This window comes from Drosophila bipectinata, chromosome XL (assembly GCF_030179905.1).
Source record: "Drosophila bipectinata strain 14024-0381.07 chromosome XL, DbipHiC1v2, whole genome shotgun sequence".
Lineage (NCBI taxonomy): Eukaryota > Metazoa > Arthropoda > Insecta > Diptera > Drosophilidae > Drosophila > Drosophila bipectinata.
The window spans coordinates 23,786,995-23,814,251 of NC_091734.1; the positions used below are offsets into that span (position 1 = coordinate 23,786,995).

A 27,257-nucleotide genomic window follows, 5' to 3' on the forward strand; every position below is an offset into this window, starting at 1 on the left:
TTTAAAAAATTAAAAATCGATAAGTAATAATTATAAAGTAATTTTTAAAATATTACTAATAATGATTACGGTCCCTGGTGAATCACTCACTCTTGTTGAGTAAACTGAATATGCTGGGTTTTCCTAAGGACCTCTTAACGTGGATCTCCAGCTACTTAGATGGAAGGACACAAACAGTCTTATTTTAAAACATACAGTCCCGTCTGGTCCGTGCTAGATCTGACGTCCCTCATGGAAGTCATCTTGGCCCTTTATTATTTACGCTTTTTATAAACGACTTGCCCCCTGCTTTAACGAACTCTCTAGTTCTTATGTATGTAGATGATGTAAAGCTTTGTCTTCAGTAAAAATCCATCTCTGCCCAATGCAGTCTTCAGTCTGACCTTGATAACTTTTAAAAATGGTGTTTAGCTAATGATCTAATACTTAATGGATAAAAATGCAAGCATATGTCTCTTTATCGTCTTTTTATGTCTAATGATTTCGGCATCCTATTAGACATTAAACTTAAACTTGCCGACCATATTTCTTTAATGGTTAATAAGGCTAAAGAAGGCAAAAGAATTTAATGACCCCTATATAACCAAAACACTATTAATTTCTTTGGTCCGTCCTATACTGGAGTACGGTTCATGTGTCTGGAGTCCCCAATATGGAGTACATAAGGACAGCATAGAATCCGTACAAAAGAATTTTTTAATATTCGAACTAGAGGTCTATACTGGGATGCAAATCTTCAGCTTCCATCCTACAGTAGCAGACTTTTACTTATAAACTTACCAAGCTTAACAAATCCTAGGACAATGCTCGGTGTATTTTTTCTGCATAACCTTATTAACGGGGATGTAGATAACCAACATTTACTAACACGTTTAAAATTTAACATTCCTAAGAGAAGGACTCTAAACTTTAGTCCTCTGTTCCTTAGCTATTGTAGTTCGACATATGCACTGCATGACCCTTTTAGGGTATTATGTTCGAACTACAATGGTCTCTATTCTATTACATCTCTTTCCTGTTCCTCTAATGTTAAATACAGAATTTTATACTATCTTACTAACTCCTCTTAGGGGCCGTCCATATATTGCGTGACGCGCCTGGGGGGGGGGGGGGGGTTTGGGTTAACGTCACGGTTTGTGGTCACGGGGGTCTAACCTCGCATCATAACCTCGCAAAAGTCTGAAATTCGCTTCACGCAATATATGGACGGCCCCTTAGCTTAACAAACTTCAAGTAGCATAATATCTCCCCTCGGTCGTCTGGGCCTCTAAGCTTTATGATGAATACAGGAATTCTAGCTGATGCTCTTATTGATGCACAAGCCATTTCCCAATCCTGAAAGACCGCGACAAAAAAAAAAAAAAAAAAACTATTTACAATGTATTGTAAATATAAAAAAATTCTATATTAAACAAAATATTTATATTTTCTACGGTAACCTAAATTAAAGGGTTACACTGTGCATTTTTAGAAAGAAATTTCTATATTGTAAAAACCGTTTTCTATTTTTTAGGGTTAGTATCTTTTATAAAAAAGAATTTCTTTATTGTAGAAACAGTTTTCTATTTTTTAGGGTAATATCTTTTATGGTGAGCCTTTCTATTATTAAGAAAATATTTCCTGAAAATAAGTCGTAATTTGCCTTAATTATAGAAAAATGTTCTTGATTTTAGGGCGATTTCAGTTTATGGCGACTATTTCTATATTTGAGAAATACTTCTTTGATATAAGAAATTTTTCTTGTTTTCAGAAACTTTTTTTTGAAAATAGAAATCTTTTCTTGTATTTAGAAAAAATTAAGTGTTATGGCGAATTTCTAAATTTTAGGGTTAATTTTATTTTGAGTGTATTTATTATTTGACAAATTTGTTATTGTGCCTCAAGGGCCATAGCAACAGAGACCGAAGGAAAAAAGTCGAGGCGACCACTCGACTCCCCAGTAACTACTAGCCGTGATATAACTATTACCCCGGCCCAACCGTGACATTAACGACAGCGGCGTGAGACCAAAATGAAAGTATAAGATTTAAGGGACTGTGCGCCTAAAATAGCATCCAGGTCACTACGTGAAAAAATTATAATAAATGAATTCCCTAAAAATTTTTTCATACCAAACTACAATATTAAAATAAAAACGCATTACCAGTCAATTAAATATAATATTTTTATCAACTAACAAACTTGTGCCAGAGCTCGCAGTTTCTGTGTTTAAAAATATTTGAGTGGCGCTCACGCATGGAAGAACTTTCCCCTCGTCTTTTCTGTGTCTCCCTTTATAATTCTGTATTAAAATAAAAAACAGAGGAATTTTTTGTCCAGTGTATCTGTGTCAGTACTAAGCCTATTGCTTCGCGCAATTTCCCAACTGGAACTTTTTCCTTTATTTCTTGGAACTTGTTGTGCTCCAACCCCCAATGTGTAGTGGCTTCTCTAAAATAATTTTAAATTGTTTTTTTTTCCTACTGGTGACTCCCGGAACCCTACATTAATAAAAATTATAAAAATCAATGTTGACTTAGCGGCTTAAGTATGTCTTCTTTGTTCCGGTACTATTCGATCAAAGTGTCTCCGAAAGATGTAACTCCACAAACTAATGCCCCATACTTTCACTACTGGAATGCAAGAAATTATCGGTTTTGAAGTGTCGGTTCGTTCTGGTCGACCATTCCGTTTACCTCGAAATAAGGCCGCGATTCCTAGATACGTTGTCCTGAATCACCTCATCAAATCCACAATAAATTCAGCTGGTTCTCATTCACATACTAAGAAGGCTGTTTCAGTATCTGATGTTCACGTGGTCGTCCTGATCCGTACGTACTCGAATCGCGGTCGCAATTTCAATGCGCGAACTTTTAGATACTTTCTGTCAGGCTCTCGTGCTCCTGAATGCTATCTGAAACTAAATCCTTAAAACCTAAGCAACTAAGCGAGTTTCGCAACTCACTTCCGGGGCCCAGTAACCTTTTCACAAATTTTATATTATTTATTTTCTTGAGCCCCTCACGTTGGGCGCCTTATTATTATATGTAGTGTACAGTTAGTAACAGCAGTGGCCAATTGTCGCATGGGGCCTTAAAAAACCCTCATTGTCTTTCCCTTCCGCTTTACCACATTTATGAAGGAAACCTGGCTGCCTGCAGTCTTTACCCACGGTGTATAGGAGATTTCGGGGTTGTGCACTTCTAGCGTTGCTCGGTTCTAAGCTCGTCGGAACTATGGGGGTTCTTCCTTGTCTCCCAAATAACACCACTCTACTCTAATAATTATTTAAGTACACTTCACTGTTCGTTAATGATCGAGCAAATATTTGAAATGGGACCAGTTAGAAACGGACAGACGTCGGGTTGTATTTAGAGACAGGGAAACTAGCGTTTGATCAGGACGGCTAAGGTGTCGTTCGCTCCCCTTTCTTTACCCTCCCTACCTTGATACCTCGATATGGATCTATTGGGTATCCATTGTAAAAATGTTCTCTACAGATTCAAACAACTTCGGAGATAACTGACAACCGCATCACAAAAGCAACAGACCCAAATAATAACCGTCTATTCCATTATAATAAGTGCTCTCTTTAATATTAAACTCAAAATAAACTTCATACGAATTTGCGCCATAACAGAATATCGAAATTATAAATCAAAATTCAAGACAAGAAGTAAGATTCCAAAATTGTGTCATCTTCATCTTACGTTATTTTAGCCTATCTGCCACATTTACGTTTGTTATACTCCAATTAATACAAGCGAAAAATTGTCTACGGAAATGTGTCCAACCACAGAAAGCGAAAAGGAAGAAATGTCTTGTGTGCCATATCAGAGTTTGGTAGGAGCCTTAATGTGGTTGGCAGTATCAACGCGCCCTGATATAGCGTTCGCAGTGAGTGCACTAAGCCAATGTAACACAAATTTTGGGAAACAGCACTGGATGGCTGCAAAAAGGGTATTACGCTACTTAAAAGGAACCCAAAACCATGGCTTGTTTTATAAACGAAATGGCCAAAACCTAGTAGGCTACGCAGATGCTGACTGGGCCGCAAACATTGACGAACGCAGATCTTTCACAGGTTTTGCCTTCAAGTTCGCAAGTGCAGCAATATCCTGGGAAAGTAGAAAGCAACGGACGGTTGCATTGTCAAGCACAGAGGCGGAGTACATGGCTCTATCATACTCATCAAAAGAAGCGGTTCACCTTAGAAGTTTCCTTAGCGAAGTTTTGGGGCAACTGGAGACAACTGTCATTCACAACGACAATCAAGGAGCCGGTCAACTTGCTTGCAACCCTGTATTTCACAAACGCACCAAGCATGTTGACATCCGCCACCATTTCATCCGAGAGCTGGTTGAAGAGGGAACTATATCCGTGAATTACATATCAACGACCGAGATGCCAGCAGACATATTAACAAAAGGACTTGGAGCCTCAAAACACAACACCTGTAAGACATCCTTGGGTGCACGTCCAGCCGATTAGCAGCTTACCAATTGAGGGGAAGTATTGGAAATACAATTGGCAGCACTACCCGATATATATCGGGAGCTTTGTTATTTTTATAAGTATCTCCTCCAAGGCTTCTTCTTCCGTTCTGTCGCCTCTATCGCCAACAACCTTGTTCTACAACACCTTCATTATAATAAATAAATAGAACCTAAATAGAACCTCAGCCTAAAATACAACAGCGACTATTTCTATATTTGAGAAAAACTTCTTTGATTGAGGAAATTTTTCTTGTTTTCAGAAAATTTTTTCTAGAAACTAGAAATTCTTTCTTGTATTTAGAAAAAATTAAGTTTTATGGCGAATTTCTAAATTTTAGGGTAAATTTTATTTTGAGTGTACGTCTTCGAATTCTGGAAGTGCGGAGGACCCCCGCACTTTAGTATTCCTTAATTAAGTGGTCATGAAGCTCATTGACTACCTTCCGTCAGAGGTTATGAGAATCAGCCCTTTGGATTCCCCATAAAGGCGAACGATCGGTTAGTCGGCTGCGGCTGGACCTTCTTCTTGTTCACCTAGGCCCCACCTCCGGTCGACCTCTGCCTTTTTGAACTCTGCGGCTTTTTTGGCTCCAGACTCACTTCCGTCCTTGCCGGTTAAAAGTCGGCAGCTCCTTGGTCTTTGAGAACCTTGAAGTTGGACGAATCATTGACTCCATTTCCAGATTTCCTGAAGAAGTTTCAATCCCCACTTTGGTTTTTGTTTGTAAATTTGAAGAATTCATGCTTTGGACCCACTAGAAGGCGGAAAGGGGTTCGTCCATCATGACTTAGCCCGCTTAAAACAATAAGCCCGGTTAATACTGGAGGGACGGCAGGTCCTCCAGAGTTCTCATATTCTCACGAATAATCATTATTTTGAGTTTTATATTTTTTGTTCAAGCTTAATGATTATTTGTCATTTTTATTTTTTTCGATCAAAAATAATTATTAGTCTTGATTTAAAAAATTAAAAATCGATAAGTAATAATTATAAAGGAATTTTTAAAATATTACTAATAATGATTACGGTCCCTGGTGAATCACTCACTCTTGTTGAGTAAACTGAATATGCTGGGTTTTCCTAAGGACCTCATAACGTGGATCTCCAGCTACTTAGATGGAAGGACACAAACAGTCTTATTTTAAAACATACAGTCCCGTCTGGTCCGTGCTACATCTGACGTCCCTCATGGAAGTCATCTTGGCCGTTTATTATTTACGCTTTTTATAAACGACTTGCCCCCTGCTTTAACGAACTCTCTAGTTCTTATGTATGTAGATGATGTATTTATAAACGACTTGCCCCCTGCTTTAACGAACTCTCTAGTTCTTATGTATGTAGATGATGTAAAGCTTTGTCTTCAGTAAAAATCCATCTCTGCCCAATGCAGTCTTCAGTCTGACCTTGACACCTTTTAAAAATGGTGTTTAGCTAATGATCTAATACTTAATGGATAAAAATGCAAGCATATGTCTCATTATCGTCTTTTTATGTCTAATGATTTCGGCATCCTATTAGACATTAAACTTAAACTTGCCGACCATATTTCTTTAATGGTTAATAAGGCTAAAGGAGTCCTTGGTTTTATTAAAAGGTGGTCAAAAGAATTTAATGACCCTTATATAACCAAAACATTATTAATTTCTTTGGTCCGTCCTATACTGGAGTACGGGTTCATGTGTCTGGAGTTCCCAATATGGAGTACATAAGGACAGCATAGAATCCGTACAAAAGAATTTTTTAATATTCGAACTAGAGGTCTATACTGGGATGCAAATCTTCAGCTTCCATCCTACAGTAGCAGACTTTTACTTATAAACTTACCAAGCTTAACAAATCCTAGGACAATGCTCGGTGTATTTTTTCTGCATAACCTTATTAACGGGGATGTAGATAGCCAGCATTTACTAACACGTTTAAAATTTAACATTCCTAAGAGAAGGACTCTAAACTTTAGTCCTCTGTTCCTTAGCTATTGTAGTTCGACATATGCACTGCATGACCCTTTTAGGGTATTATGTTCGAACTACAATGGTCTCTATTCTATTACATCTCTTTCCTGTTCCTCTAATGTTAAATACAGAATTTTATACTATCTTACTAACTCCTCTTAGGGGCCGTCCATATATTGCGTGACGCGCCTGGGGGGGGGAGGGGGTTTGGGTTAACGTCACGGTTTGTGGTCACGGGGGTCTAACCTCGCATCATAACCTCGCAAAAGTCTGAAATTCGCTTCACGCAATATATGGACGGCCCCTTAGCTTAACAAACTTCAAGTAGCATAATAGCTCCCCTCGGTCGTCTGGGCCTCTAAGCTTTATGATGAATACAGGAATTCTAGCTGATGCTCTTATTGATGCACAAGCCATTTCCAAATCCTGAAAGACCGCGACAAAAAAAAAAAAAAACTATTTACAATGTATTGTAAATATAAAAAAATTCTATATTAATCAAAATATTTATATTTTCTACGGTTACCTAAAATAAAGGGTAACACTGTGCATTTTTAGAAAGAAATTTCTATATTGTAAAAACCGTTTTCTATTTTTTAGGGTTAGTATCTTTTTTTTTTTTTTTTTTTTTTTTTTTTTGTACCGGTCTTTCAGAATTTGGAAATGGCTTGTGCATCAATAAGAGCGTCAGCTAGCATTCCGGTATTCATCATAAAGCTTAGAGGGACAGGAAAAAGATGCAGAAAAACTACACCGAGCATTGTCCTACGATTTGTTAAGCTAGGTAAGTTTATAAGTAAAAGTTTGCTACTGTAGGATGGAAGCTGAAGATTTGCATCCCAATATAGACCTCTAAGTGCAAATATTAAAAAGTTCTTTTGTACGGATTCTATGCGGTCCTTATGTACTCCATATTGGGGACTCCAGACACATGATCCGTATTCTAGTATAGGACGAACCAAGGAAATAAATAATGTTTTGGTTATATAGGGGTCATTAAATTCTTTTGACCACCTTTTGATAAAACCAAGGACTCCTTTAGCCTTATTAACCATTAAGGAAATATGGTCGGCAAATTTAAGTTTGATGTCTAATAGGATGCCGAGATCATTAACCTGGGTTAATTTTTCTAAGGCAATCCCATTAATAGAATAAGTAGCTTGCAGAGGGCAAGAACGATAAAAAGACATATGTTTGCATTTAGATCCATTAAGTATTAGATCATTAGCTAAACACCATTTTTGAAACTTATTAAGGTCAGACTGAAGACTGCATTGGGCAGAGATGGATTTGTACTGAAGACAAAGCTTTACATCATCTGCATACATAAGAACTAGAGAGTTCGTTAAAGCAGGGGGCAAGTCGTTTATAAAAAGCGTGAATAATAAAGGGCCAAGATGACTTCCTTGAGGGACGCCAGATGTAGCACGGACCAGACGGGACTGTATGTTTTTAAATAAGACTCTTTGTGTCCTTCCATCTAGATAGCTGGAGATCCACGTTAAGAGGTCTTTAGGAAAACCCAGCATATTCAGTTTACTCAACAAGAGTGAGTGATTAACTGGATCAAATGCTTTGCTGAAGTCTGTGTAAATTACATCGGTTTGATATCCTTTACAAAAGCCATCTATGACAAAGGATGTCAACTCCAGTGAATTTGTGGTGGTGGAGGTGGAATTTGTGGTCCTTCCACTTAAGGGGAAAAATCGAGGTTTCCAAAGATAAGTTGAAAAGTCTAAGAAGAGGTTTGCACAGAGCCCTGGCACAGTATTTTAGCACACAGCCTGGTACTCCATCGGGTCCTGGCGAATAAATGGGTTTGACCCTTAAAAGACCAGATAATAAGTTGTTCTCAGAAAAAAACGGACAGAAAATAAGATTTGCTGCTTGAATGTTATATGCGTAAGGCTGATCAGTCAATTTAGGAGGAGAATAAGTTGTTTGAAAAAATTCTGCGAATAGATCGGCAATGGCCTGATCAGAAGTCGCAGAGGAATTTTCAAACGTAAGAAGGGGTGAAAAAGTTACGTGTTAACGCTTAGTGTTTAAAAAATTATAAAACTGCTTTGGATCCTGAGTAAATTGTATCCGGCAGCGGCCAATATAATTCCTATAACATTCAGCGTTATGCACGGTAAAATTCGACCGAGCTAGTAGGTATCTTGAGAAATCAACACTACTGCAGGTTTTTTTATATTTAAGTAAAAGCTTATTTTTTTTATTTTTTAAGTTAGTGAGGCACCTTGTAAACCAAGGAGGATTTGTTGAAGCGGACGGATATTTCCAAGGCACACATGAGTCAAAAAATGTATTTAAAGTAAAATACAATTTTTCTAAAGTGACATTAAGATCAGTGCACGCCAGAATATCAGACCAGTCAAATGTATCGATAAGGCTATTAAGTTTCTGAAAATCAGCTTTACGGAAACAGCGAATCTTATTTACCACGCTCGGAGACATCTGATCGATACCAGGAGTGGTTGCGATTGAGACCTCCAGCGTGGGGTGATATGGATCCTCTGGGGTTGAAAGGGGAAATGCTCTGGAGAGAGCAGTACCATCAGGATCAGATACAAAACACAAGTCTAAAAGCCGACCTAGCGAATTTCTAACATGATTGATCTGACCTAGGGACATGTCAAACATGCCCGCGGTGAAGTCATGGTAAGTTATAAGTGACAAAGATGGTGAGTTATCGACGTTGAACCACTTCAATTCTGGGATATTAAAGTCGCCCACCGCTACGAGTTGGTCACGATCCGTCATAAGATTAGAGACGTATCGAATGGCGGACAAATGCTGCCAATATGTAGGCGGTTCAGACATAGGAGGTATATATGAACATGTAATGTATATAGCTTTAACGGACATAGTGATTTCAACGCAAATAAATTCTATGTCACCAAGCTCATGGGATTTCACCTCTTCAGAAGCAAGAGTAGAGTCTACCGAAATGAGGACTCCACCTCCTCTTCGCTGAGATCGATCCCGTCTAAAAGTGGTGTACTTACTTGGAAAAACTTCGGAGCTAAAGATCTCCGGATTTAACCAACTTTCTGTAAATGCTATTATATGGGATGCAAAGAAAGAACTATCAGAATATAGCTTGGGGAGTTTGCTACGTAGCCCCCTAGTATTCTGATATGTAAGAGTTAATGAGGAAACTAGTTTTTTGGGTTAGTAGCCAAAGAAGAGGTAGAGGGTTGGTCGGTGGTTCCGATATTGGGAAGTCTCACTCCCACTGGTTTTTTAACTTTTTTCTTCACGGAACTAGGCTGATGTTCTTGGACGAAAAGATTCTCTGGCCATAAACTGGGAGAACAAATCGTCTTGGACATCAGCGCGGGCACACGAATCTTGAAAGAAGACGTGCGCCGTGTATAATTATATTTAAATTTAGTTATGTCCTCCACCTTTATATCGGCTTTTGTTTTGGCTTTGATATAAGCCGAGATATCAATCTCTGAAGTATCAGGGGCAAGCCGAGAAACAAATATATGTTTCGATGGAGGAATCACCTGTAAGGGTTTTGGTGTCGCAGGTACGAGAACTGCAGCATCAGTCGGTGCCGGTGGTCCGGACTGTGGAATACCCTTTTGGGTGACTCTAATGGGGGTTTCGTTCCCTAGGACCTGTGGCATCACTTGAAGGGATGCCATGGCGGACATATCGGACAATTGCTCATTATCCCTGAGAAATTCGGACGAATTTTTCTCAGTTCTAGCCCTTGGGGTGGCCAGAGATATAAGCGGCTGCATTAATGTCGGCTGAGCAGGCTGAGGCGGATCAGAAACAGCGGATTTCTTACGCTTAGGGGACTCATTTAGCAGCTGAAGGCCACTAAACTGAGTGTCCAGCGCACAGAGCTGTTCATTGATTTTACGAAAACCAGTGATCAGCTCTTTAAATCCATTTTTTGTCTGTCTCATGAACGACCTCATTTCGCCTTGCACAGCACGACAATTCTCACAACAATAATGTATCCCAGACCTACGGGAAATGGCATCCGAAACTGATGCAGTGAAACCGGCACACTTGGCGTGCACGACGTTTTCACATAACCAGCAATGGATGCTAGGCTGGGATGTGGAAATTGTCTTGTTACAAGACTTAATGGCACAGACCAGTTTAAATTCCATTTTATTTATTTTTTATTTTTTTTTTTATTTAATAAAACAAAAATTAATATTAACAAAGTTAAAAAACACAATACCTTGAACCACTGTGCCAAACAAGAAGCCGAAGCGGGAGCTTTGAAAGAGTGCAAAAGAGAAATGCAGAAATATAGATAAGGCGGCGAAGAAGCAGAGCTGAGCTATGCTTGGAATAGAATGTAGGCAAAAAATATTAATTCGACTCCAAATATACCACAGCACTCGCGAAGCGATACGGTTTAGGCTTTAAGATTGTTAAGATTTACAAGATTTAATTCACAAGTATGTAAACACCGATTTACCAATATTTATAATAAAACGCAGTGCGCACAAAAAAACACGACCGTTCGCTTAAGAGAAAGAGAGGGAAGTGAAGTTTTATAGAAAGGAATTTCTTTATTGTAGAAACAGTTTTCTATTTTTTAGGGTAATATCTTTTATGGTGAGCCTTTCTATTATTAAGAAAATATTTCCTGAAAATAAGTCATAATTTGCCTTAATTATAGAAAAATGTTCTTGATTTTAGGGCGATTTCAGTTTATGGCGACTATTTCTATATTTGAGAAAAACTTCTTTGATATAAGAAATTTTTCTTGTTTTCAGAAACTTTTTTTTGAAAATAGAAATCTTTTCTTGTATTTAGAAAAAATTAAGAGTTATGGCGAATTTCTAAATTTTAGGGTTAATTTTATTTTGAGTTTATTTATTATTTGACAAATTTGTTATTGTGCCTCAAGGGCCATAGCAACAGAGACCGAAGGAAAAAAGTCGAGGCGACCACTCGACTCCCCAGTAACTACTAGCCGTGATATAACTATTACCCCGGCCCAACCGTGACATTAACGACAGCGGCGTGAGACCAAAATGAAAGTATAAGATTTAAGGGACTGTGCGCCTAAAATAGCATCCAGGTCACTACGTGAAAAAATTATAATAAATGAATTCCCTAAAAATTTTTTCATACCAAACTACAATATTAAAATAAAAACGCATTACCAGTCAATTAAATATAATATTTTTATCAACTAACAAACTTGTGCCAGAGCTCGCAGTTTCTGTGTTTAAAAATATTTGAGTGGCGCTCACGCATGGAAGAACTTTCCCCTCGTCTTTTCTGTGTCTCCCTTTATAATTCTGTATTAAAATAAAAAACAGAGGAATTTTTTGTCCAGTGTATCTGTGTCAGTACTAAGCCTATTGCTTCGCGCAATTTCCCAACTGGAACTTTTTCCTTTATTTCTTGGAACTTGTTGTGCTCCAACCCCCAATGTGTAGTGGCTTCTCTAAAATAATTTTAAATTGTTTTTTTTTCCTACTGGTGACTCCCGGAACCCTACATTAATAAAAATTATAAAAATCAATGTTGACTTAGCGGCTTAAGTATGTCTTCTTTGTTCCGGTACTATTCGATCAAAGTGTCTCCGAAAGATGTAACTCCACAAACTAATGCCCCATACTTTCACTACTGGAATGCAAGAAATTATCGGTTTTGAAGTGTCGGTTCGTTCTGGTCGACCATTCCGTTTACCTCGAAATAAGGCCGCGATTCCTAGATACGTTGTCCTGAATCACCTCATCAAATCCACAATAAATTCAGCTGGTTCTCATTCACATACTAAGAAGGCTGTTTCAGTATCTGATGTTCACGTGGTCGTCCTGATCCGTACGTACTCGAATCGCGGTCGCAATTTCAATGCGCGAACTTTTAGATACTTTCTGTCAGGCTCTCGTGCTCCTGAATGCTATCTGAAACTAAATCCTTAAAACCTAAGCAACTAAGCGAGTTTCGCAACTCACTTCCGGGGCCCAGTAACCTTTTCACAAATTTTATATTATTTATTTTCTTGAGCCCCTCACGTTGGGCGCCTTATTATTATATGTAGTGTACAGTTAGTAACAGCAGTGGCCAATTGTCGCATGGGGCCTTAAAAAACCCTCATTGTCTTTCCCTTCCGCTTTACCACATTTATGAAGGAAACCTGGCTGCCTGCAGTCTTTACCCACGGTGTATAGGAGATTTCGGGGTTGTGCACTTCTAGCGTTGCTCGGTTCTAAGCTCGTCGGAACTATGGGGGTTCTTCCTTGTCTCCCAAATAACACCACTCTACTCTAATAATTATTTAAGTACACTTCACTGTTCGTTAATGATCGAGCAAATATTTGAAATGGGACCAGTTAGAAACGGACAGACGTCGGGTTGTATTTAGAGACAGGGAAACTAGCGTTTGATCAGGACGGCTAAGGTGTCGTTCGCTCCCCTTTCTTTACCCTCCCTACCTTGATACCTCGATATGGATCTATTGGGTATCCATTGTAAAAATGTTCTCTACAGATTCAAACAACTTCGGAGATAACTGACAACCGCATCACAAAAGCAACAGACCCAAATAATAACCGTCTATTCCATTATAATAAGTGCTCTCTTTAATATTAAACTCAAAATAAACTTCATACGAATTTGCGCCATAACAGAATATCGAAATTATAAATCAAAATTCAAAACAAGAAGTAAGATTCCATTGTGTCAACTTCATCTTACGTTATTTTAGCCTATCTGCCACATTTACGTTTGTTTTCACGGACTCACTCTCGTTTCCGGCGATGCAGGTTCGTTGGGCCCATCGAAGATGCAGATTCCTGTAAAAAGGTCGCTTCTCGTGAAGTGAGAAGGTGAAGGAAGAAGTGAAGGAATGCGGTGGCTGTGTGTCGCATGTGCAGTTACATTAAGATACTAAAGAAAAATATAAATTAACCTAGATAAATGTCCCTTCAAAATTCTTAATTCTTAATTCCAATTCATCAAACGTGTTAAACTTCTCTTATCCTAGTGATAATTCGCTTGGCTAGTGCTGGGATTAGTGCTGGATGTGAGCCATTGTGGAAAATGTGGAATAGTGGTACGAGGTCGGAGCAACAATACCACGGCGTGGTTTAACAGTTTGGGTTACGCCGATACACATGGATGAGCCAGTTTAAGTTTGGATGCTTCGCTTAGCTCCTATTGCGTCATCAGATTGGGGTTAATTTGCACGTGTGTGTGCTCGGCTCCTCTTTCACGTAATCTCTATCTTTCTATCCTTCTTCTATTTCACCTTACGCCGCTTCCTTCTACGGACAATTTTAATTGTTTATAAAATTGGATATTATGCCTTGGCCGTACTTAAAATTTCGTATAAACGTGGTACTACCAATGGTAGTAGCGGATGCTCCTTCAAGAATCGAAAAAAATAATTTTACAGAAGAAGATCATGAAGAATCCAGTGCTTCAGGCACTCAACACTCAGCAGAAAGTAGCTTTGATATAACAATAAGTGAAACAAAAAATCATTTCTAATTGTTGTTATTTAATAATTTATCATCAAAACTTAATATATTCGAAAACTACTATATTCGAAAAATTCGAATACCAGAATTTTTGTTCAAGATACATCAAATAACGATGACAAATAAATATAATAGAAATCCAATTCAAATCTTCATCGGGGGAGCTCCCATTTCTAAAATAGAAGGTCAGCACTAACATATCGATATTTTCTACGCGCAAAGCCTTACGTTTTTAACTTGAATTGATTAATATTCCAAACACTTAGTCGAAAAAAAATATCAAACAACAAGAAAGGAAAGCTTACTTCGGGCAGAGCCGAATATGATATACCCTTGCAGTTAAAACCGGATATATATCTCAAAAATCGGATGTAGTTGGCCGATCCTTATGAGAATATCATAATATAACCAATTCATTTCGATACAAAGTCTAAAAAATAGTCCCAAACTTCTATCTTCAAGAACACTATGGTATTATGGTAAAATGTTGGTAATGTTGGTAAAAACCATTTCCAATCGTTCAGTTATATGGCAGCTATAAGATATAGTGGCCGATCGTTATGAAATTTGGTAGGTGGGATTAACTTAGAATCTGTACGAAAACACGAAAGTTGGGTCATTTCCTATCGTTCAGTTGTATGGCCCCTATATAATATCTGTTAACATTGCTAAGGAGTAATCATAAGTCGATACAGATCTTGGGTGACTAAAGAGTGTTTAAATAAATTTATTTATTTATTTATTTTGCCAACAGATAAATCCTAACGTAGGATGCATTAAAACCTCGGATGGTAGCTGGACCATGTCCAATAAAGTAACCCTAGAGTAAAGTAAAGTAATCTCACACATTTATGTATTTATTTCGCCAACGGCATACATAATAACAACTTACAAAGTAATAAATAATACTAAAATAATAATAAAAACTTAATAATTGCCTGGTTAACATGAGTTTAGACACAACCTTATCAGAGTCAATTCCTACTCAATTCGGAGGCTAGGCGGCAAAGAATTAAAATAAGAAAGAGCCCGCTCAATCGGCTCATTTAAAAGATAATTGGCCCTATGACACTTGACCCGAAAGGGGGCAACGGTACGAAGATCCCTTTGAGGAACATTAAAATTATGTTATCAACGACTTCATTGTTCCAAAAAGTTAAAACTGCAAGTTTACGCCGATCCTCCAATATGCAAACATTGAGAAGAAGGCAGCGGCTTGGTATGAAGGTAGAGGATCCTGAAAGCATACGCTTTAGGCAGAATATAGTCTAAGTGACCAGAAAATTTAAATTTGCTGTCGAATTAGACATCAAGGTCTTACACCTCCTCTTTAGCTGATAAATTATAATTACTGAAGGAATAACCCGTGAAGATTTCAAGAGACCGCTTACTGTAACGGTTAAACATACACTTAGATAAATTAAATGGAAGAAGATTACGGAAGCACCATGAGTAAACTCTGGACATATCCTCCTGTTACAAGTAACTGTCACTAATGCAGCTAATGGCTTTATAGATTTTAAGGTCATCCGCATACATTAAGAAGTAGCAATGAGGAAAGCATGACGAGATGTCATTAATGAAAATAATAAATAGAAGAGGTCCAAGAAAGCTGCCTTGTGGAAGACCAGAGGAAGTGACAAATGGACTTGAGATAGCGAGCCAGAAAAGTAAATTTTTTAGTTACTATCCGCTCCAGTGTCTTAGCGACGTTGCAAATTTTGGCTAAAGGTCGATAGTTCAGACCTACTGCCAGCTTTGTGAATAGGCGTTACAGAAGTAATCTTCCACCGATAGGGGAATCTACAACATGAGAGCGACAAGGAGAACATCAGCTGAAGGGGAGAAGAAAGGAAAGCGATAGCCCTCTTAAGAAAGAATGGGGAGATACCATCCAAGTCAGGTGTGAGTGACTCGGTAAAATGTCCTGTGGCTTCAACTAGGTCACAGTCCAATACGTCCATGTTACTCAGATTGAGAAAAGGCTCAATGCCTAGAAGAGTTACATGATCACTCCAAGGAACCTTCGGCTCCAAGTTAGAGGCAAAGTATTTTGCAAAAATATCAGAAACGCCCAGATCCGAGTCGGCTGCTAAATTACCATAACATATGGATGAAGGTATGTATGTCCGATTTTGACTTTTTGCTGTTAAAAAACCGCCAAAAAGCTTTCGGATTGGATCAAAGGCTAGCTTCGACATTGGACAAGGACAAAAATCAATAAAAAATGTGGACTTATTCGAATAAATTCAGAACAAGGCAAATCACACATCAATCATTAATCAGTCCGTGACGTTTGATCTTTTATTATTTATTGTGCAAAACAAAGGTACAGTATAAGGTATAAGGTTACAATTAACAGTTACTATAATGTTAAAAAAAAATTGAAGCAATAATTATGTTTCACATCAAATATCTGCCAATAGCAAAATGTGAATACAGTATGTATTTTCCTTCAGAACATACACCTTAAATGAGTAACTTCTTTGATTTTTTCTTCGCTAAACGGTCGAGAACTTCCTCCGGATCAACAACAGTATCCCAGTGAATTGACATAGTCACAAGAAGATTTATCCCGCGAAAAAATGTTCCATCACAACACTCCAACAGTCTCAAAATTTCGGTTGATTGATGAAATTTTGGTACACCATAACTTGTACTCAGCTTGAACTGCGGACAATGGCATTTCGTCTTGAAAGTATGGACCTTCTTCCAGTTCATCAATTTTTTTCTCGCAAGCATATCCTGGCAGTAGCAGTTGGAAACTGGAAAAAATATCTTCGTTCCTGAAGAATCTGTCCGTCAAATTTTGTATCAAAGTATCGATGCAAGGAATGAATGTGGTGACTCTGAAATACTCTTCATTCGATGTCGTTTGCGGATTTGCGGGGACTAGAGACTAAGAGACTGAAAACTGAGAAACTAGTTTTTTTAATACCCTCTGCAAGGGTATAAAAAGGGCAACCAAGAACTTAGTATTAAAATCATCGATTTTTTCATCCGAAAAAAGGGAAACCCAATCAAAGGCTGAAGAGGTGAAGGCTGAAGGCTGAAATAGAGGTATTAATAAGTAAAAAGTTAGTATCGTTCAAATGATAATATGGAATAGGTGAAGCAGAAGGCAAAAAACTATAAAACTCAATATTAATTACTAACGGCTTGTGGTGCATATCACATGAACTAAATGGTACTTTGCACAATTCTACTTTACTATTAACCACATTATTTATAACAAGAAAGCAAAGCTAACTTCGGGCGGAGCCGAAGTTGATATACCCTTGCAGTTAAAACCGGAATATAGAATAGAATCTGTACCAAGTTCCACTGCGAATCTGTACCAAGTTCCTTTGTTCCACTTATATACTGCGTGCAAAGGAAAGAAGGGTGTGTGCAAAGTTTCAAGTCGATAGCTTTAAAACTGAGAGACTAGTTCGCGTAGAAACAGACAGACAGACGGACATGCTCATATCAACTCAGGAGGTGATCCTGATCAAGAATATATATACTTTATAGGGTCAAAGATGTCTCCTTCACCGCGTTGCACACTTTTGGACAAAATTATAATACCCTCTGCAAGGGTATAAAAATAAGATCATGAATTTTGGATAAATCATTTAAAATATTATTTACTTGAAAAAGAGGCTCAGACTAAAAATATCATTTAAAACTACAATTTCATGGCTCTGGTGAACGTTGGAGCATGCAGGGAGCATGCAGGGAGATTCCGGGTCCCAAAACCAGACAATGGAGCTTAAGTTAAAATGGCCAGCTACCATCAAAGCGGTAGGGTCCGACGTTCTAGCACAGACAATAGTGATATAATAGTGACCACCACCTCGTCCACACTGGGTACTGAATTCATCTCGGTCTTTTCGAAATACATGATACAAGCTAGGCTCGAAGAACTCAGAGGAGCTAAATTTGTCATTGAGCCACGTTTCCACAAGGATGATTACATCAAAATCGCAGGCAGAAGAATTGAGGAATACCATCCGGGTCTTGGTTCTCATTCCCGATATATTTTGGAATATAACTTTTAGGCTTTTATTGGGGTGCGATGACGACGAGTAGCTACAGTCCAATCTGGAAATTGGACGGCAAGGCGGCAATGATGAAAGTGCACTCTGGTACTGGTGCATGTGGAGGCATATCCAATACGCATAGCTTGTAGGATAGCCAACGAGGACATATATAAATTTCCATTAGCCTCATCAGTAGACCTGCGAGAGTCCAGTTGCAAGGCAAATCCAGTGCCAGGTGAAAACATTGAGCATTCATAGTCAGGCACATCCAAACGCAGCAAAGATCCACCCACACGTCCAAAACGTAAATTAACATCATCCATCGGCGAAAAAAAGCACCAGCGAGTGGTCCAGCGAAAAGAGATAAGATGAGCAGCGATGCGCCGCCATCGTCTCGATTACCATCGTCTTGTTGTTGCTGGGCATCCACAAGTAAAGATTAGAAATAAACAACTCGCCGTGAAAAAAGTTGTTGTTGTTAAAGAATATCGATCAGCAAACGAAGCCAATTATTGGAGGAATTCCAGCGTCAACCGTTACCATTAACGCCCACGCCATTTGTTGCTGGTAGCGCAGCAGAGAGCCACCGGGGTGACAAACTGAAGTTTGAGAAGAACAAGTAGTAACGGCGCCAGCGGCGCCGCTAACTGGGGGTTTTTTGAAGATTGCGATTGTGGTAAAGGTAGAATCGCCGAGAGGTCAATAACTTTAGCAGGCTCTCTATGGACTAACCGGCTGATATTTACCGACATAGGCAAAAAATTATCATTGGAGACTGTAGGGAAATATTGCTCCGGAACTCCCAATTTAAAATTGACGAACTTGGGGGCGTTGATGTCAGCATCTTTTTTGATCAGCCTAGCACAGGCTAAATCACTTGGCTCCACATTCAGCTTATCTGCGACAAACTTGCACAATGCATCCGGTTGGGTAGACATCGCAAATTTACCACCATGTGGGTATTTCAAGGTGGGAAGCACTTGAAGCTGAGCGCAACTGGGTGCTTGTCCCACAATGCGCCTATTAGGGTTGAGCCGCTTTTTCCTCGGGACAGGCACCTAAGATGCCGTTGGGGCCTGGCCCAGTGTAGCCTTTTTGCTCCCATTGCTGGTGGGCATAGAAGGGGGAGCAACAACTTGCACCCCAGCGGAAGAGATACATCCAGCGGGTCCAGCCGATCCATTTACCAGGGCATGGTCCACATTGGCATTAAAGCTTTCGAAAAGGGATTCCAGATCCATAACTTTATGATTTAGCTCATCTATTTTGGAATGCGAATCATTTCCAATGAAGCAGCTATCACATTGCCACATTAAGATCGGAATGTTAATAAGTAGTTTTATAGCCCCCGAAGGCAAATCCACACAACCGGTGTGGTAGGCACGCCGGCAGATCGACGCGCACCGAACGTCCGCATAACCACGAAGTTGGGTAGCAGTAACTTCTGCACTGTACTCGGTGCAAACGAGAGGCGACATGAGCGAAAAAGTAAACGTCCGAGCTCAAAGAAAGCTAGATGCAGACTGTTCAGTTGCAAAATTAGCAGAAACATCTTTAGGGGCTGTGCCTGGTTCTTATTAGTGCACTGTATGGTGAGTTATATTGATTTTGCTAGTGTCAGAACTTTGCTACACGAGCGGTCGGCTTACCGGCCGCGCATAGGCTACGTAAAGTCTTTTATGTTTTCAGTTTTTTCTTGACATTCAATAAAGAGCATTGGCTTGAAAATAAAACTCCGGCATTGGCCGTCAACATTTACTTTATTAATTGAAATTGGATATCGAGCCTTAAGGGCCGTTAACAACGGAGTTAGTTATTCCCGACGTAGTCTTCATAAGAAGAGAGAAGAGAGCCAGTGGCAACCGCCCGGCTCATCCATAAGAGCAGTCAGCCACGGTGGCAATTGCGTCATCACCCCCTCTCCCAGATCAGCCACGGTGGCAATTGGATCGCAACTTCTCACCCTCACGGACAGCGGCGAAAGACAGCGCGTGGCTCCACAGTTAAAACATAATTGGCACCCAACTTTAATACCGAATCCACGACACAAAAATATGTAAGTGATCAAAATAAATACAGCTGATAATGCTGATCAAAATTAATACAGTCAAAATTCAAATACACATACAGGGAGAAAATAAATAAGAATCCCTACAAATTATTTACAAAAAATTAAAAAATTTACAGTACTTCACAGTAAAGGCGACTTACAAATAAAGTGAATTAATTTCGGCCGTACCAAAATAAAATTTTCTTTAGGACGCCAAGCACCCGGTTTTTAATATAAAATTATAATATAAAAAATTAATTATGTCGAATTAAAACATTTGGCCTCCCAATAACTTGTGTTAAGTATCAACAAATTAGTATCAACACGGGCACAACAAGAAAATAACGCAGAAACCATGAACGCGACACAAATAGAGGCGTTTTTGCTGTCCGTATTAGCTAGCCAAGAACAGAGGCTCAGAGCCGAATTCGCGGGTCAGATCAATGCCGTTAATCAACAGCTTTAGAGCTTGCGTTTAGAAGCGCCAGAGGTAGAATCTTACCAGAGGGTAAGGGCAATACCGGGAGCACCACAGTGCGATATACCATTACATATAGTGAAGTCAATTCTAGATTTTACTGGCGTACAGACGAGTACGTGGCATGGAGGCAATCCGCCACCGATGCCTATGAATTATTCGAGTCTTATGAGGGCAGTTCCGCGCATTACCAAGCCGTTACTATTATTAAAAAAAAAATTAGGGGCCCGCGCGAGTTACAGTCTCGTAACCGAGGGAGTAAAGGGGATCTCGTATCTGGCTATCGCCTTTTCTAACGCTGGAAAGAAGGCTTGCAAATAAACGACCGTTTAGCTTGGAGTACAGAATAAGAATGATCTTTTTATTATAAAGAAGTATGTAGGGGAATATGTATGAGTGCACGAGAATTGTGCGTGTCCGTCAGAGTTCTTTTTTTGGCGATGTTTTTTGTTGTTCCATCGGCGTTAGTTTTTTACAGTTGCCGTTTCTGTGTTCTCTCCCTGTGGCTGTGGAGAGGGAATGTTAACTGGGGCATGTTAACTCCTCCCCCCCCCCAGTCCGAAGAGAAGGCCACAGAGGGGGAATGGCCGGATCGGAGTCAGGTAGCCAGGCGACGTGTTGTTGGTGTGCGCCACGAACTCCGACGATATTTGAATTTAACAATTTATATCAAAAATGGTTATCTTAATATTAAACATGTGTGTTGTGTTTAGGGTATAACTTAATTTATAATATGTTCATCTTATGCTAACGTTACATTTTGTTTACTTATTATATTTCTTATGTTGTATTTGTTGCTTATTAAATAAAAATTTAGCGATAAGGTTTAGTTTACTGATTAAGTGACTATCAGTTCAGTGTGTCTATATTATAGTTTATCTTATTACTATATATTGAAATGGATAAATGTATCATCTAGGTTTCCCGGGGTAGATTTGAGTATGGTCCCCAGACCATAATAAGACCGCTTTTACTTCTAGTGTGCGGAAAGAATGTATCTATTTCGGTTTCTACCTGTTTGATTTGTTTCGTAGGACTTCTAATGATACTTTAAGAGCTGGGTGGTTATTAAAAGGATTCTGGACTACGGGTCGAAGTACGTTGAGAATTGTGTCGGTGTTAGTATTGTTGCTTAAGCTGGTGCTCCGGGTTTTATAAATTTCTTAACTATTTTTCTAATTTTTTGTTTGTGTAACTTTTGACCTTTAGTTGTTAGGAAGGTGACGCCTTTGTCCCTACCTACTTTGTGTAATGAAAATCTCGGAGTTATCTTGTTTCTACGGTTTTCTTTTCTAAATACCGTATCATTAGGTTCAACTTGGACTGGTGTCTCTCTGTCCTCGTTTAATTTAGCCAATCTTTTTTCTGTGGTCGAGTTTAAATGTTCCTGTACTTTTGGGTATATTTCTTTCCTAAATTCGTTTAATTTCTTAAGATAGTCGTGGTGATTGTTGAATGTTATTGTTTTGTTGAATATGTGAGTTCTTCCGTGAAAGAGCTCAAAAGGGGTATAAGAAGTGCTGGAGTGTATTGCATTGTTATATGTTGCAACAGCTTCTGCGAGTATCTGGTCATGCCCGCATTCTAGGCGTGCTTCCTTTCGTTTGTTGATGATTATTCTGTATAGTTCAGTTAAGGTGGAATGCAGTCTTTCGACCGAAGCGTTGCCCGTTGATTGTTGAAATGAAGTTTTATGAGCTGTTATTTGGAATTGGGTTAAGAGGTCATTGAATAGACTGCCTGAAAATTCCGCGCCCTGGTCGAAAATTATTTCCTTTGGTGGGCCGTAGTGGCTTATAAATTGTAATAGGGCATCGTCGACTTTTATTGAATTCCTATTGCTAAGGGGGTAGGCTTGCGCTAGCTTGGTGAATTTGTCTATAATGGTGAGGTTACAAGTATTGTTAATGAAATATATGTCTATATGCACGACCGCCAATGGTCCCTCTGGGGCGGATGGAGTTTGCAACAGTGGTCTATGGGGGTGTCTGTCGTACTTGAGGGTTAGGCAGGTATCGCAATTTTTTATAATTTTTGTGATAATGTCTTTTAAATGCGGAAAATAAATGTCCCTTTTTAAATGGTTATATGTTTCATCTATCCCCCTATGATTGGTGTTAAAGTGGTACTCTCGGATTTTGTTTTCCTGGTCATGAGGATCAGTAATTTCGGTTAGCTGTATTTTGCAGCGGGAAAGTTTGTATACGTCGTTTTCGAAGAAATAGTTATTATAGGATTCTTCCATTATTTTGAAAATATTGTCTGGTGCAAATATTGCGAATGTTTTATTCGGTTTCAGGATTGTTTGGAGGTTTCTGTTGTTTCTGTGATTATGTGTCTTATTTTTTGGGCAAACGGTGTTTCTATTTGTCTTGCAGTTGTTGGTCCAGTACGGAATACTATTTGACTATTAAAGTGATTTAGTGGTTGTGAAGCGATTGGTATAATTTGTGGGTCTTCGTTTATGTTCAAGTTTGGCTCAATTCTGCTAAGTGCATCGGCGACTACATTTTGCGACCATTTTTTGTATTCGATTTTGTAGTCGTAAGGGGCCAGGATCGTTTTCCATCGAAGTAGTTTTGTATTCTGGCCTTTCAGATTGTCTAACCAGATTAATGGCTTATGGTCTGTGACTATTTTGAATCTACGCCCGAAGAGGTATGGTCTGAAATGACCTACAGACCAAATGATAGCTAGCATTTCTTTCTCTATCGTAGAATAGCGGACTTCCGTATCCGATAGTGTCCTGCTAGCGAAGGATATGGGTTTGTCATTAGTTTCCGGGCCTTGTGACAACACAGAGCCTATCGCATAGTTACTTGCCTCTGTGGTCAACGTGAACGGCTTATTAAAATCAGGGTATATGAGTATGGGATCATTACAAAGGAGATCTTTCGACGTTTCGAATGCCTGTTTAAATTCCTCATCTATTATTATAGATTTCCCTCCTTTTAATTGTCTCGTCATGGGTTTAGTTATTCTTGCGAAGTCCTTAATGAATTTCCTGTAATACCCTAATAGTCCCAACAATGACTTAATTTCCCTAGCTGTCTTTGGGCAGGGGAAGTCCTTGATGGCTTGTATCTTAAGTGGGTTTGGCTTGACTCCTTCCTGGGTGACGATGTGTCCCAGGAAGCTTATTTCCTTCCTTAAAAAGTGACACTTGCTCGGCTGGATTTTTAGATTTGCGTTTTGGAGCTTTATGAATACAGATTTAATATCTGCTATATGTTTTTGGAGTGAGGGTGAGAATACTATTATGTCGTCGAGATATACGAGACAGACGTTACCAACTAGGTCACCTAAGACGTTGTCCATAACGCGTTGGAACGTGGCAGGGGCGTTCTTGAGCCCGAAGGGCATCCTTGTGAACTCATAATGCCCATTTTCGACGGTGAATGCCGTCTTGTTGGCGTCGCGTGGGTTCATTTGTATTTGGTGAAAACCACTTGCTAAGTCTATTGTTGTGAAATACATAGTCTTTCCTAAGCTGTCTAGTATATCTGCAATGTTCGGAATAGGGTATCTATCAGCGATCGTTTTTTCATTTAATTTTCGAAAATCGATTACCAAGCGCCACTTTTTTTCGCCTGTGATGTCCTCTTTCTTAGGTACGACCCAGACGGGTGCACTCCATGGGGAATAGCTGCTTTTTATGATGTTCTGTTCCAGCATTTTTGAAATTTGCTTTCGAACTTCGTCTTTATGAATAAATGGGTAACGGTTGGATTTTGTGTGAATTGGTATATTATCTGTTGTTGGTATTGAGTGTTTGACTACGTTAGAAAACGTTAGTTGATTGTTTTCACCGTGAAAAAGTCTTTTGAATGATTTGCATAGTTTTAGAATATGTTTTTTTTCCTCGCTATTGAGGTGTTCCGTCTTAATGTTAAATTGTTGATTATCCGGTAATTCTGTATTAGTTGCCGCGGACATGCAGTTTAAGTATTGGTGGGTTTGTGGAGAGAACTCTTCTGCCTGTAACGGTTCTTCCAGATAAAGTGTTTGGATCTGGTCTGAGTTATTACAGACTTCGAAATAGGCGGATCCTGCGATTGCGGTGTATAAGCCACCTGTTATGACTATTTGATTATCCAAATTAGTGGTTTCATATATAAAGTCTCCCTGCATGAAGTATACTGGGAGCGGTAGTCGCAATTTGGTATTTTGTGGTATGGTATGTAATGTATCTACAGGGTTTGCTCTTGTGAGTATTGGAATGGCGGTTTCTGATGTTTCTAATATGGAGTCGGCAAAGTTTATTTTTGCATTTAGGCCGTATAGGAAATCCATGCCTAGAAGACCATTGAAGTGAGGGTGGAAGTTAAATAGTAAGAACTTAAAATTGGGTATTTTTTTGAACTGTTTGAAATTTATTCCATCTGTATATTCCCGAATTTTGAATGTACTGAGTACAGTGTGGATATTTATATCGGATGTAAGTTTTTTGATGCGGTCTTCGCTAATAAGTGCTGGGTTTATGAATGAGTAGGTAGATCCAGTATCTATTAGATATTTGAGAGGTTTTGACACCATGAAGTTTGATGATAGGAAAACAAATGGCAAGGAAGATCCGTGACTCTTCTTGCTTATGTAACCGACTGGTTTCCCGAGGCTTCTAGTAGAAAATTTTCATCATCGTTGATGTTACATAGGGGAGCGCTTGGATTATGGTTGTTCTTGCCTTGGTGGTTTAGGGTCTGCTCTGGTTTGGTGTTATTGTGGAAGGGGTTCCTACCCAAAGTTTGTCTATCGTGTCGACCATTTCTATCGTTATTGGAATTATATTGACTTGTGAAGCGTCTATTATCATTGTTGTTAAAATTTTGCTGTCGCTGTGTAAAGCGACTATTATTGTCGTTGTTGGTGTTATCATGTCGTGGTACATGGCGGCCGTTGTTCCCTTTATTATAATTCTGTTGTCCTAATATGTAGTTTGGGATTTGTTTGTTTGTTTTGGGATTGAACTAGCTGGTCTTTCTCTTTTGTTTCTATCGCTTCCCTTTTCTCAGATAGACTGGCCTCGCTCTTTAGATCTAATCTGCCCCTAACTATGTTACTAGTGGTGACTGTTTTACATGTATTGAGAAAAAAAAACTGGCTATATTGAAGTATGGTAATGCTACGTATGTAATGTATATAAAATAGTAATAATATGTAAAGTAGTAACTATATATATGTAAATTAATTATTTGTGTATGTATTTTTGAAGTATAGTATAAATTAGGATAAATTTGCCACACGGCTTCGTTTGTGTATTAATGTGGTTAAATAGTGTACTATAATATGTGATACTATGTACATATATGTATGTATTCTTTACAAAGCAAAAGGAAAACCTGTAGTTTTGCTGCTTCTCTGTGTTTAGTGTAAGTTGTATGCCATTCGTGTAGTGCTGCTGTGTTTCCTTCCACCTTGTTGTTGTATGCGATTTAGTAAATATACAAAAAAAAATATATATATTATTCTTCTTTTTTATTTTTTTTTTTTATTATAGGTTAGTGAACACGTGACAGCAATGAAAGTTATGTTGTTCATGGAATGCTTGTTGTTTTCTCTTCTTTTTCTTATTATTATTATTATTTATTTATTTATTTTTATATATATATTTTTTTTTTTTTTTTTTTTTTTTGACATGTAATATAGAAATAGAAGGTATAGCATTTTCTTTCAATTAATTTTATTATTCTTTAGTGTGTAGTGCAAAAAGGGAATTCAGCAATGTACAAGCCAAACGGCACCAAGTGTCACTCCGCCACTCCGGCGCGTAATCGGCTCATGGCGGCAGCCACTGCACAACGACGCAACAAGAGTTTCACGAGCGGCGTAACACAAATACATACAATGTTTGCCTGATATTTGCTGAAGGGAACAGTATAATATTTGTGCAGGTTTAATTTATTCTACCATTTTTGGTTTTTTTTTTTTTTTTGTTCTTGTTTTGTTTTTCATAATAATACATTTGCATTCATGTAAATTGACAAATGGAAACGATCTCGGTGTCTTAACAGCGATTGTTGTACACATATACGGTCGTTAATCACACAACTTACATTTATCTTTGTAAACCACTGTGTGCAGATTGTCCTCTTCCGTTGTCGGCGATTGATAAATGGGTTGATATCGAGCTCTGGTCACAACGAAGTCTAATGTTCGACTGATCTATTTCCTTAATTTGCTTCTTCAGTGAACCATACTCGGCGACAGCGGCGCCAGGCTGTCGTCGCGTCGTAACGATTGTTCTTGGAGACGCCAAACCACAACAACCAATCACAATTCAGCTATAGGCTGATGCAATAGTAGCGTGGCTCTCTCACATGTGCACACAAAGTGCTCTCCGACACACACACGATCGCCACACATAGCAGTTTAAGATGTCGAATTTTTTTTTCTTTTTTTTTTTATTTATATTTTTTGTTTCTGTTGAGCTGCTGCTGTGTATTGATGATACCGGTGCCTTATCAGCGATTGATGTACACTTATACGGTCATCGCACACAGCAGCTTGTTGGTATAGTAGTAGTAAATTGTCCCTTACTAGCGAACCCGGTGCCTTATCAGCGTTTGATGTACACATATACGGTCGCTTGCATGGCATTTAGAATTTGATTTCGTTAATTTTATTTGCACATTTTTGGTGTCGCTCCCTCCCGAAATCCCATTTGCAATTGTTCTCTCTTTTAAGTATGTATGTATTATTTGTAATTATTTCACTACTAATGTGTCACAACCACTGCTGTCACCTGTTCACTCACCTCCTACAAGCAAATTTGAACGATAAGCGTAGTGGGCATGGTTAATC

General features: G+C 38.8%; 1 protein-coding gene and 1 long non-coding RNA gene across 7 annotated transcripts in view; one reads left to right on the top strand and one right to left on the bottom strand.

Moving 5' to 3' along the window:
- The window catches only part of LOC108118554 (protein Tob1-like), a 463,756-nt gene that overhangs the window by 221,615 nt on the left and 214,884 nt on the right, over positions 1-27,257 (top strand). The gene's annotated exons all lie outside the window — the stretch shown is intronic.
- Positions 16,895-26,812, bottom strand: LOC138926416 (uncharacterized). Its single transcript, XR_011442945.1, has 3 exons — positions 26,510-26,812; positions 25,796-25,870; positions 16,895-16,955 (listed from the first exon to the last, which is right to left on the bottom strand). It is a non-coding gene; the product is annotated as an uncharacterized lncRNA (long non-coding RNA).